This window comes from Ursus americanus, chromosome 23 (assembly GCF_024610735.1).
Source record: "Ursus americanus isolate L20-20 chromosome 23, mUrsAme1.1.p, whole genome shotgun sequence".
NCBI classification, from domain to species: Eukaryota; Metazoa; Chordata; class Mammalia; order Carnivora; family Ursidae; genus Ursus; species Ursus americanus.
In genome coordinates this window covers 27,814,784-27,829,321 of record NC_142149.1, presented here as the reverse complement: position 1 = coordinate 27,829,321, position 14,538 = coordinate 27,814,784, and positions in this window count along the sequence as shown.

Here is a 14,538-nt window from a genome sequence, read left to right as displayed (position 1 = left end):
TCAAGATCCGTAACTTCTTATATCTGCAAAGACACATTTGTGAAATGAGGTCACATTAAAAGCTTCTAATACATAAACATATCTTGGGGTGCCTGGGTGGCTCAGTAGGTTAAGTGTCTGACTCTTGATTTCGGCTGAGGTCATGATCTCAGGGTTGTGAGATTGAGCCCTGCATCAGGCTCCACACTCAGTAGGGAGTCTGCTGGAGATTCTCTCTCTCTCTCTCTCCCCCTCCCTCTCCCTCTGCCCTGCCCCCATGGCCCCATGCTCTCTCTCAAATCAATCAATCAATCAATCAATCAATCTTTAAAAAAATATATAAACATATCTTTTTGGGAACCACTAAGATCCATACAAGCTCCTAATACTTAAAACAATAAATAACTAAACCATTCTAATTGAAAAGAAGGCAGCTGGACCACACCCCTCCCCTCACCTATGTTCTGTATAAAGAAATGGAAGCCCAGAAATCAGAAGTGAAATACCGAAGTTGGTAGGACTTTTAGACAGGGGCTTTCTTCATTCCTAGTATTTGGGTAGCTGAGAGACTAATCTTTGGTCAGTGTCATTTACTATGCTAGTAAGAAAATGAGGCATTTGCGGCAAGGGTAATTCTTGCTTTTCAGCTGTTTCTGTTTAGCAGGGGAAAACATTATGATTGCTGCCTTTTAACCTAATGATTTTTTAAGCCATGGCTAAGGTAAATAAATATGGAAGATTTTCTTGAGCTGCATTACCATCTAATAAAGACAGTTAAGCACATTACTTTCCCTCTCACAGCTCTGTAAATTAAAGTAAATTGAAATGAGGAACATCAAAGCAACTTCTAAATGTGTTTTGTCAACAGACACCAGGGCTTCTGAAGTTATATGAAAGGAGTACCCTCTCCTTGTTTGATGGAATGATTCTTAACATATGGTATTTGCTGTTTCCAGTGGGATTTCCAAAACTTAAAATCAGAGAAAGCAACAGTTTTTTTGACCATCAAGCTGGCTCCTGTATGAAAAAGAATTGTTTCCTCATCTGGTGTAACGTGTCTGAAATAGGGTGGTGGGAGATTCTTATTAGTCTCTCCTCAGTTTGGCTCTCAGCATTGTCGCTTCTGGTTTATCTATCCCAAGATGTTTGAGTCAACGTTCTGGATCATGGTCTAGTAATCCCGGCAAAAACAAATATGCTTGTTTACCCCAAGGAATTGTCAAAAAGCTTGGACTGCACTCTTAAGACTTCATGTTCTTCTCATTGTGTTTCAAAGTCTGCCAGGCCGGGGTCTGCTGATCTTCAGTGCCCTGGTTGCGGTTTTCGTGATGTACTCTGTCTCAGTAGCACGTTCTAACAGGCAGTGCAGATGGAAACTCCTTAGTTAAAATATTCAGGGGAGAAGAGAGAATTAAGCCTACAATAGCATTTTCTAAGCAGATTAGGAAGGCTAAAAATAAAATTTTGTTGTGTTTTTGCTCCTGGTAATTTTATTTGGAGTTTATGGGGAAAAAACGCTGACACTCATTGAATGTGCAGGCCATTGTTTTTGTCAGCACTTCACCTTAATTCATTAATTTCACAAAGGATTATTGAGAATCTTTTATAGCAAACCATCTTCTAGGTTCTGGGGTTACTGTGGTAATCTAAAGAGACATAGCCTTTGCTCTCATGGAAATTACTTTCCAGAAGTAATAAAAGGAAAATAAACAAGAAAGTAATTATGCAGGGAAGAAGAAAATAAACAGGTAATGTCATAAAACAATACAGATTAGCAGGTTATTTTTGTCAGGGTGGTAAGAGTCAGGAATATACTAATTCTTAAAAAAAGAGATTTGAGGTTCTTGGGGGCAGGTTGAGCAAATTGGTCAGGTTTCCGGTGCATGATGCTACTTCTGTTTCACCTCTTATGACTGGATGACCAAAATTCTAATCTTCCTTCAACTACAGAAGGAAGAACCCAATTTCTCTGGTATCTGATAGGCTGTTGGAACAAAAGACTCTATGAGTATACATTATAGTCCATGAATGGCGAGAATGGGATCTCTTTCTTCTATCTTTTATTCTTTTCTCCTTTACTAGGTCTTAGGGATCTCGGACATGGAATTAAATCTTGGCTTGTTTCACTCATAGGTTGTGAATATTTTGTCCTCTGAGGACATTAGTCCGTAAAGTGCTTGCTACATGCTTACTTACCTCTTTTTCTAGGCAGACTTTTTTTTTTCTTATTGCAACTTGAATATGGAAAGTTATTCCATAATAGGCCCAATATGCCCATGCATCTTGAGAAGGACCAACCTAAAACAATTACAACAATTGAACTAACGCAATCAGCCTGGTCCTGGAAATGTGCATCTCCATGTTGATGAATGTTCTCTATTTAATTAAAATATATTGATCATGGCACATTTGTCTTTATCAGAATGACCATGGATGGTCTTTTGAGGAATTGTTGTTTATCAGTTTGAGAAACTAATAGGCAGCTTTAAAAGAATATGTAGGTTTTCAGATTCATTTTCTGCCTTCTAAGTAGATATATATTGTTCTTAGTTAAAATATTCTGTCTAGCCTGCTTAAAGCTTCCCTTAGAGGATATGTAGGTGGTAATAAACACTAATTAGTTCATGTGACCATTCAGCAAACTACTTTGGAAGAATCCAATGATTTGCCATACAAATATCAGCTCTTTAATGAAATGTCTGATGTGAAGTGATTACTGATTTATAAAGGATGTAGACTTAAACCAAAGTTATTAAGTCTCTTGTGATCAGTTCATCTGATGTCACAGGGGAAACAATTTAGGAGAAGCTGTCCTAAATTAGTACGTTAGCAGGGGTCACACCTGCCGGAATTTGCAATTGCGCTTGGTGGTATAGTTCATTCTTTAAGTGGAAACTGACTAATAAGAAGGAAATTATAATTAACTTTTAGAAATAATTCTGAAAAATACATGCATGCCTAATGTATTTTCTGAACAAATTAGCATCTAACTCGAATGTTCAAATATCAAATGAAACGTCTTCCAACTACAGTATCTAAGCTATACAGAGTAAATATTTTAGGATATATGTAACATGCATGGTGAGCTGTAAAAAAACTTAAACCCTTAAATCATAACCAATTCTTAGTGATACCCCAAAGCACTATCTGAGAAATTTCCCAATGTTTTAAGATGTCCCTTCTTAAATAATTACACGTTATACTTTGATAGAGACCATCACACCCCAAAAAGGCAATCTGGAAATTGCTGTTAGAACAGATAAGAAGAGGATCTGACTTAGCTGGAGGGGTCAAGGAAGATGTCTCTAAAGAAGTAACATGAATTGAAAGATAAAGCATTTCAACCCTGGCAAAGCAAATCTCCACCTTATGTTCATGTAGCAGTTATGGTTTACTGACTACCTAAAAGCCACTTAAAAGCACTTCTCTCTTGCTGCCTCTCTTGAACTCAGGGGTGGGCATGTAAGTCAGCTGTGACCTATGAGACCAAAATAACAAGACAAGAAATACGGGAAGATTTGCTTTGCCAATCAAAAAGAAAGATGTAACTGTTCTTCTGGTTTTCTGCTTTTAACATGGCAGCTAGGACAGCTATGTTGGTGTCCTGAAGTAACACAAAAGGGCATATGGCCAAAGAAATGACAGATATGTTAGCTAGACAACTGTCACATCCTAGAAACAACAGTGGTATCTACCTACCTCTAAATTTTATGTTATTGTCATTTATTTTCCTGCTTAAGCCCCTGTGTCAGGTTTTGTTACTTGCAGCAGAAAGCATTCTGAAATGTTACAACTACAAATCTAGCATAAATAATAGTGTGATTGACTCTAACAATCTAATGCAATCTTGGTCTGCATTCGTGGAAATAAATAAGTCTAAATGGCAGATACTAATATGCTAATGGATAGCAGTTTTCCAATTCAACACTGCAGGAAGTAAAAGAAGACAATAGAATGTGGGAGGTGGGGTAGGAAGGGCAGGAATAGGAGGGTGAAGGTGATTGTACTATGAATTGAAATGCTTCAGTTGAAGACTCGAAACTCTAGAGAACAAACTGATGGTTACTAGAGAGGAGGAGAGTGAGGGGATGGGTGAAATAGGGGATGGGAATTAGGAGTGCACTTGTCATGATGTGCGCTGAGTAATGTATAGAATTGTTGAACACTATATTGTATACCTTGAAACTAATGGAACACGGTACATAACTGTACTGAAATTAAAATTAAAAAACTCAATAAAAATATAAATGTTTCAGTTGAGATTTAGGATGTTTCTTTTAAACATATATATTTTTTTAAGATTTTATTTATTTATTCGACAGGGATAGAGACAGCCAGCGAGAGAGGGAACACAAGCAGGGGGAGTGGGAGAGGAAGAAGCAGGCTCATAGCAGAGGAGCCTGATGTGGGGCTCGATCCCATAACGCCGGGATCACGCCCTGAGCCGAAGGCAGACGCTTAACCACTGTGTCACCCAGGCGCCCCTCTTTTAAACATATTTTTAGAATGATATTTTCATATGAATTAGACTTTAGAATTACAGGTATACCATAATTTTTATTGTTTTGTTGTTTTAACAAGACAAAGAGGGGGTTTATATTTTATGTCTCTGCATTTCCTGTATGTTGGGGCATTATATTATCTCAGAAGTCAGGCCAATCAGAATTTGATTTCTGATTTAAGCATTAGTTTTGGAATTTAGGCAAGTTACTTAACATCCTGAGGCTTAAGTGTTCTTATTTGTAAAACTGAAAGATTAAGAGTACCTCACTGTGACCGTTGTTGTGAGGATTACCTGAGATTAATTCAGCCCAGTGCCTAGCACACTGTTAATGCCTAGGCAGTGTCAGGTGTGCTGACGTAGATGCTGCTAATGACTGGCAGCTGCTTTCATACCTGTACAGTAGTGATGTGGCGGCGGCTTTGCTTGTTCTGGAGTCAGAGTCCCCCACTGCCTCTGGCTGTTCTCATCTACCTGCTTTTCTAGATTTACGATTTTTTTTTTTTTTTAAGGAAAGGGAATTAGTAACCAAGGGTTCAAGTTATGAAAAGTAATAAGACTCAAAATATTCAACCACACGGTATCTGTGTTCCATTCTAATCTCTTTCTCAAATAAATTCAGTGTTTATTAATCTTTGAGCATAGTGTTTTACCTTTTTTTAATTTTATTTTTCTTTTCTCCTTCAAATTTCTTTATCCTATTTACAGAGTCCACACTCTACTAACGAATCTTCTAGAACATTGGGGGGAATAAATGTATACAAGATATGACCTCTGTTTCCTGGAACTCACAGGTGACTAAGAGACACAAGATAGGCGTAGTAATAACTCCAGTATAAACAAGGGTAAATACTAGATGCTTAACCCTTAGAAAGTGTTATAGGAAGTCAGAAGAAAGAATTGATGCCAGCAAGGCTGGCCTTGGAGAACGTCACTGAGAAAGTGCCTTGTTAACAATTGAATCACAGTGATTATGGTTTCAGTAGACACACAGATTTGGAAAAAAACCAAAAAACAAAAACACTGCTGACAGAATAAAGATGAGAAGGAAAAGGAGTGGAGAAAAGAGAGAAAGGAGCCAAAGCTATAGTGGGAATTCATGTTCTCCTGCAGGGGCTTCCTAAAAACTCACTTAGTATATGTGTTGGGGGGGAAGTGAGCGGACCTGTGTTTTGCCCTTGGAACATCTGAGATTTTCCTCTGAACAGATGACTCTTTGAGAGAGCTTGTCACATGCTTATTTACCTCTTTTCCTAGGCAGATTTTTTCCCCATTGCAATTTTCCATTGTAAAGGAAGAGAAAGTTGATGAGGCCATTTAGTTTGTCAAAAATCTATCTAAAAAGTAGAAATTGAGAACACATCTGCTGAAAATGCAGACTGAAAGAGTTTAATTAGGTAAATTATTGTGTGATGAATCTTTTACATTTTGAGGGAGGGTGAGTCTAATATTGAGCTTGGCTGTATGTCACTGTGATTTACTCACAGATTTAACTTCTGAAGTTTTATTTATAAAGAAAAGTCAAATCAATCATTTTATACTTTTTATTTTTATGGTGTCTGTTTTTCTTCAGGGAGCATTTGTCTATTTCTTGACATACAATACATAAAAAGTATTATTGATACATGGGAATAATTAAAATTAAATAGTCCACTCTCTAGAAGCTTACCATAAGTAGAAAAGATGAACTAAAACAACACCTTGTCATATTTTCAACAGTAAAAGTTTCAAAGGTTGAAAACATAACGTGCATAATTTTTGCAGTATAATCTTCTTTGGCGGTGGGAGGGATGATATGTTGGGGAATATTGAATGCTATCTTAAAGGAGGTCCTAACTGAGCTAAGTTTGGAAAGGTGAATATGATGTAGTTTTGAATGTAGGTGGGGTCCAGAGCCAGTGTCCAAGAAGGAATTCTTGAGACATCTTTGGTGCAAAATAGTGGTTTTATTAAAGCACAGGGACAGGACCTGTGGGCAAAAAGGGCTGCTGCCCCAGGGTTTTCAGGGGTGGTTGATTATATACTTGGCAGTTGGGGTTAAGGAAAAAGAGGTTTTCAAAAGAACTTTCATATGCTAAAGAGGACCTACAAGATATTGGAGTTGTCAAGTTAAGGTTGTTTTTCCCTCTAGCAAAGCATTAACTCTAAGACAGTTGGTTCAAGCTCTATTACAAAGCTGTAATCATCAAGACAGTATGGTACTGGCACAAAAACAGACACGCAGATGAATGGAACAGAACAGAGAACTCAGAAATTGACCCTCAACTCTATGGTCAACTAATCTTCAACAAAGCAGGAATGAATATCCAATGCAAAAAAAGACAGTCTCTTCAACATATGATATCAGGAAAATTGCACAGCCATATGCAGTGGAACGAAATTGGACCATTTCCTTATACCACACACAAAAATAGACTCAAAATAGATGAAAGACTTACATGTGAGACAGGATCCATCAAAATCCTAGAGGAGAACATAAGCAGCAACCTCTGTGGTCTCGGCCACAGCCACTTCTTGCTAGACACATCTCCAAAGGAAAGGGAAACAAAGGCAAAAATGAACTATTGGAACTTAATCAAGATGAAAAGGTTTTGCACTACAAAGGAAACAGTCAACAAAACCAAAAGACAACCAATGGATGGGAGAAGATATTTGCAAATGTCTTATCAAAAAAAGGACTAGTATCCAAAAATCTATAAAGAACTTATCAAACTCAACACTCAAAGAACAAATAATCCAATCAAGAAATGGGCAGAAGACATGAACAGACATTTCTCCAAAGAATAGATACAAAAGGCCCCAACAGACACATGAGAAAGTATTCAACATCACTCGGCATCAGGGAAATACAAGTCAAAACCACAATGAGATACCACCTCACGCAAGTCAGAATGGCTAAAATTAACAAGTCAGGAAACAATAGATGTTGGTGAGGATGTGGAGAAAGGGGAGCCCTCTTACACTGTTGGTGGGAATGCAAGCTGGTGCAGCCACTTTGGAAAACAGTATGGAGGTTCCTCAAAAAGTTGAAAATAGAGGTACTCTAGACTGAGCAATTGCACTACCAGGTATCTATCCCAAAAATAACAAATGTAGTGGTCCAAAGGGGCACGTGCACCCCAATGTTTATAGCAGCAATGTCCACCATAGCTAAACTATGGAAAGAGCCCAGTTGTCCACCGACAGATGAATGGATAAAGATGCGGTATATATATATACATATATTAAAATATCACTCAGCCATCAAAAAAAAATTTTTGCCATTTGCAACAATGTGGATGGAACTAGAGGGTATTATGCTAAATGAAATAAGTAAATCAGAGAAAGATAATTATATGATCTCACTCATACGTGGCATTTAAGAAACAAAACAGAGGATCATAGGGGAAGAGAGGAGAAAATAAAGCAAGATGAAACTAGAGAGGGAGACAAACCATAAGAGACTCTTAATCATAGGAAACAAATTGAGGGTTGCTGGAGGGGTAGAGAGTGGGGGATGGGGTAATTGGATGATTGACATTAAGGATGGCACATGATGTAATGAGCACTGGGCATTATATAAGACTGATGAATCACTGATCTCTACCTCTGAAACTAATAATACATGTTAATTAATTGAATTTAAATTAAAAAAATAAAATATGCCAGCTTAAAAAAAAGACAGTTGGGAGTTTCCTTCTGGAAGTTAGGTTATTGATAAGAATGCTTTTTTTCTTGTAAATCACTAAGACTGTTTGTAAACTGTGGGAGACTCATGCCTCATTGTACACATGCTTTTCTTTCGTTGATTTGAATGGACTGTGATCTCTGTTAGTTAACCATTTGTTTTTCCTTCCCTTAGCTTTAGGGCAGCCAGGAGTGCCTGAGGAATGTCACACATATTTCCACCCGGGAGTGGGGGGATGGGGATTGCAGGGTGTCAGCTTGTGCCTTGCCCTCAGCTTGCCTTCTGCTCCCTCATCAAATAAATATTTTGCAGATAGCAGAGGTTGCAAAAAGCGCATTGAATGGGCATATGGGCACATACAGAGGCATGGAGGAATTGGATGACAACACCTCTTTAGAAACCCATAAGAAGTTCAGAGTTGAGGAACCAAAATGAATAAAAGGAGAAGGTGACAGCAAATAAGGCCAAAGAAGTAGACAGAGCCCCAAGAACAAAGACACAATTCTGTGAGCAGATCTTTCTTTATACTTAAAATAGGTAGGCCAATGGAGTCAGCCCTTTTGAGCTCTGGGCTCAGAATAAGATGCTAGTTCTGGATAAGGTGCTTTGGAGAGGACTCTGGTATATTTTGATTATTAAACCCGAATAAACTTACAGAGTAAGTGTGTGTATGATTTTTCATTTCATTTAAAAATGAATCTTAAAAAGCATTTATTGTTATAAATTTATATCTAAATCAACATTCATCAACATATATAACCACTACATGGCATGCCCTTTAGCAGAGGTACTGTTGTTTAATTGTTGGACATGAAGATTATTCAAACTTATGTTATTATAAATAATTATGTGATATGTGCTTTTCAACTTGTATAATTATTTTCTTAAGGGTCCATTTTTATTTTATTTTTATTTACTTTTTTAGATTTTATTTAAATCCTAGTTAACATATAGTGTTTTATTAGTTTCAGGGGTAGAATTAAATGATTTATCAGTTGCATATTAACAGTGGTCTTTACATCAAGTGTCCTCCTTAATACCCATCACCCATTTACCCTATCCCTCTACCCACCTCCCCTCCAGAGGATCCATTTTTAATTTTTTTTTTAAGATTTTATCTACTCATTTGAGACAGAGAGATACAGAGAGAGAGAGAGCATGAGCAGGGGGAGAGGCAGAGGGAGTGGGTGAAGGAGAAGCAGACTCCCTATTGATCCAGGAGCCAGACATGGGGCCCGATTCCAGGACCTGGGGATCATGACCTGAGCTGAAGGCAGACGCTTAACCATCTGAGCCACCCAGGCACCCCTCAGAGGATCCATTTTTAGAAGTGAATTGCTAGGATAAAATTTTGAGATTGTTACAATATTGACAGATTACCATTTGCTTATATTATACATCAACTTATATACCTACTAGCAGTATATCTAATAGAATTTATAAAATTTCTTTTCTCTTTTCAAATTGAATCATTCCTTTACGTATTAACTTATAAATAGGCAGGCATAATTCATTTTTGGAGTTTATCTTATAAACAACAACCTTTCCCACAAAAATCTGATGAAAAAAAATGTTACTAAAAAGATCTTTTAAACTGGAACTTCTTTAAACACTAGAAACAATTTCATAGCAAAAAAAAAAAAAAAAAAGGAATAAAAAATATTCCATGGCAACTGTCTTGGAAAATTCAACTAAAAATACTTTAGAAAGTAAATATATTTGAACTTATATTTAACTGAAATAGATTTTAATCACAATTATTAGATGAACAAAAATATTTATGTTTGGTACTTAAAATTATAGCACAAATTTGATTTTTGTAATTAATTCATAAAATCATATATAATTGTTTTGATCAATTTTATCAAAGTATTCTCTTTATCTTTTGTTATTCACTTTCATTCCTTTTTCAAGTGCTTATCTTGTAGAAAATATCTTTGAATTTTTCTTCTTTGAGTGTTATCTGGTCTAACTTTCTAGATTCTTACTGAGGATCTAGATTAAGAATGTAGATAATAAGATTAAAGATCTTGTTTATTATTATTTTACATGTGATTCCAGCAGTTCTCCATCACTTCCATTACTTTTATAGAATCTTGTGTTTTTGGCTGCTTTATTTCTCTTGGTTATTGTTTGATACTGTATATGTAATATCTGACAATCAGCAAGAGACTTATCCAGGGAAACATGGAATGAACTGATGGAAATGGACACTAGAATGAAGGTGGAATATTTGAGTGGAACCAAGGGACCACTCAAACGATGAATGTATTTGGAAATATTTTCATGTTAGAAAACCCTTTGTTTCCTTACAAAATGAGGGAACCATCTGGCCATATAGCATCTTTGTATCATTTAGAAAAAGGTACCCACTCTAGGTAGACACAACTCCCAAATTACACATCTTGGATTCCTGCAGATAATAACCTGCCAACCATACATGGTGGCCAAGCTATTGGACACAATTACAAAATTTTATGGAAAAGAAGAACAAACAAGTAATCAGACAATTTAGTTACTAAATCTATAATGATATTAATAGCAAAATTATTGATTCAATATGGAAAAACTGCAAAAATTATTGCAAATAGGCAAGATGCTTAGCTGATTAAGTGTCACTTTAATTCAGTCACTAATGCAGACAGTCCAATAGTAAAGTATTGCCTTTATTGACAGAAAGAAGTCTTATGCCTGCCTTTATGCAGGTGAATAAATAAGGTTCTATAGCTGTTCTTCTTTTTGACATACTTTCTCTTTTCTAGCCATCCTCAAATTTCTTTCTTAAGTCAAATATCAACTCTAATATGAGCCTTTGCTTGTCCCCTGATGTGATTTTTCTCTTCACTGAGCTTCTGTACTTTCTAGATTAGACATTTATTACACCACTTATCATAATTCTGCTTTGTATTAAACTTACAAATACATTACCCCTTCCTACATAGGGCAATAATGACATTTTACTTAACAACACTTTTCTTTATATCTTTTCTACTTCTTACTTTAAACCAATTAAATTCATATTGAATAAACAGATGGATTTCAAAAGATGGAAGTGAACTGATGAGAAAGATTTTAAATTTTATATTTAAATTATTTTACCTTGGATAGGTTATACTGCCCATGACACAACATTTAAAAGGACTAAGAAATGTGTAAATTGATGCATGTCTCTGACTTTTGTCCCCTCACTCATACAGTTCCCCTCTTAAGGGACAGCCATGTTGCTGTAACTTACTCATCATTCCAGAAATGATATTTATAAATATAAGGAAATATGTATATATAATCTACCCATTTAAGCCCAAATTGTAGTAGCATATTATAAACATTGTTCTGTACTTTGCTTTACCCTATTAAAATATATTGTGGGGACCTTTCCATAGATAACCATTTCCAAAAGTCTTCCTCATTGTTTTTTTTAAACCAATATTATTCTGAAAGGCATTCAAGATATTTTGAATTTTTTGGTATTACAGAAAAAATGTTGCAGTTAATAACCTTATATATGTATATGTTTTTCTATATATATACTAGTATATTGGTAAGATCAGAAATGGAATTTCTGCACCAAAAGATGTATGCCAAATTTCCCTTTATAAGAGCTGTAACAATTAATAATTCCTAAGCCCATAATGGAAGAAAGTGCCTATTTCCTGCCTCTCCCCAGTCAAGTGTATTTCCTTCCTTCCTCCTCCTTCCTTCTTCCTTCCTTCCTTCCTTCCTTCCTTCCTTCCTTCCTTCCTTCCTTCCTTCCTTCTTTTTTAATTTTTGCCACTCTTAAAAGTGAAAAATGGTACCTCGACACTCTTTTGACTTGCATTAAGAATGAAACTGAACATCTTTCCGTACATTTCAGAACAATTTATATTTCTTTTTCTCTTAATTTTTTGTTTAGATCTTTTGCCCATTTATGTATTGGACATTTGGTCTTTTCTTACTGACTTATAAGAACAGTCTTTACATATTAAGAAAAGCCTTAGTCTGTGATCTAAGTTCCATATATTTTTCTCTCAGCTTGCAATTTGCCTTTGTGCTATTTATGTTTCTTCCATTTCAAAAATGTATGTTTTATGTAGCTAGGTCAACAACATAAAAAGCAACTTTAAATTCTTTTCCTTTCACCATGGACAGCATATAGAAAACTATGCATGAATTACAAATGCAAGAGATTTGCATTCGGCATAAAGAAGTTTTAAGGAAAGGGTTATCATTTGAACTCATTTTGCAGGAGTTTAATGAGTATCCTTCTCCAGAGATAGATTATGGTAAAAGGATGGTCATAGTCTCTGAGTATATCCATCTTGAAATCAGATGTGGCCTGGTGGATAAAGAATGGTATTCAAATGAGTACTGAATAAAACAGCACCCTCCCACAGTTCCACAGAGATCATTTGGTTTGTTTTCCCCAAGGTCTCAATTAGGAAATGGGGAACGAACTTGTCACACTTCTCACGGTGAATAACTGTTGGCCTTCGGACCAATTGTGCAAGACATGGCCATAGCACCAGTGTCATCAGCAGGATCTTGGCCCACACAGAGTGCTTTCTTTCAAGCTGAAACCAGCAGTAAATAAAACAATGATGAATTGAACAAAATCATGTCTGCTGAAACCCAACTGATTGGAAATTCTCTCTTTTTAAAGTTTCATGTGATTTGTCCTTTTACAACATTCAAATCAACGAAAGAAAAGCATGTGTACAATGAATTTGAAAAGTGTGCTTTTCAGAAAAAAAAAAGTATTTTTAAAGATTCATTTATTTATTCTAGGGAGAGTGCAGAGGGAAAGGGCAAAGAGAGGAGGAGAGAGAATCTCGAGGAGACTCCGCACTGAACGCAGAGCCTGATGTGGTTCTCTATCTCACAACCCGTGATCATGATCTAAACTGAATCCAAGAGTTGGATGCTTAACTGATTGTACCATCCAGGTGCCCCAAAAAGTGTGCTTTTCAAATGAAGGTCTCTAAACAATGCATTGGTGTTTTCATAGCACTGATCTGTTCCATTTTGGCTAATTAACTGACTTAGATAAGAAAACACTTCAAATAAAAATAAATGAATAGAAAATAAAATTTAAGGGTGCCTGGGTGGCTCAGTCAGTTGGGAGTCTGACTCTTGATTTCAGCTTGCATCATGATCTCAGCGTCATGGGATTGAGCCCTGCCTTGGACTTCATGCTGGGTATGGAGCATGCTTGGGATTCTTTCTCTCCCTTTCCCTCTGCCCTCCCACCTGCTTGCCTGAGCTCTCTCTCTCTCTTTCTCGAAGGAAGGAAGGAAGGAAGGAAGGAAGGAAGGAAGGAAGGAAGGAAGGAAAGAAAGAAAGAAAGAAAGAAAGAAAGAAAGAAAGAAAGAAAGAAAGAAAAGAAAAAAGAAAGAAAGAGGAAGGGGAGGGTAAGGGAAGAGGAAGGAAAGAAGAAAGAGAAGAGGAAGAAGAAATTTTCGAAAGTTAAAACATTCAGGGCTCATTCACTTCTGGAATATGAATCAAATCAATATCCTAAAAACTTCCTAGGTTGAAAGTCCTGAAATGAATATGCATAACATGTACATGCAGTTATGTAAGCTTAACATGTCTTTAAAAATATCCATTAAAAACTATAGACTTGAGGGGCGCCTGGGTAGCATAGCAGTTAAGCGTCTGCCTTCGGCTCAGGGCATGATCCCGGCGTTATGGGATCAAGCCCCACATCAGGCTCCTCTCCTAGGAGCCTGCTTCTTCCTCTCCCACTCCCCTGCTTGTGTTCCCTCTCTCGCTGGCTGTCTCTATCTCTGTCAAATAAATAAATAAAATCTTTAAAAAAACAAAACTATAGACTTGATACTAATTAGAATATCACTAATACTACCTTAGGACAACAGCTGCCTTTAAGGAGCAAATATCCAGACTCTAATGTTTGTTCTACAGTCAGAGATATCTTAGACATAACCAGTGAAGGATAGCCTCACTATTAATTCTATAACTGAGTCTTATGCATACCAGGAATCTTGCAATCAACATTAAAGAAAACCTTTATTTCTCATATAGAATTTGTTTACCAGTGAGAATAAATCAAGAATGCAGATGAAACTTTAGTTCCTGGTCAAGGCTGCCAGATTCCTAAAAAATATTGTCCAAAATATGGAAATAGATAAATGTAATGATTCAGTGGTCATAAGAATGGAAGACACTATAATAGAATGAAGCCATAACAGATGGTTAGTAAGAGATGTTCTGGTAAAGAAATTGGAACAAGTATAATTGGAAGTTGACTGGTAGGGAATTGGTAGTATGTAGGAGTTATAAAAAGGGCAGAGGGTAGTGGTATATGGAAAGCACAAACTGAAAAAAGTTTAGTACTGTTGGTATACACACTGGTAAAAGCCAGAATAATAGAGGACAGGTCAAGGGTTGG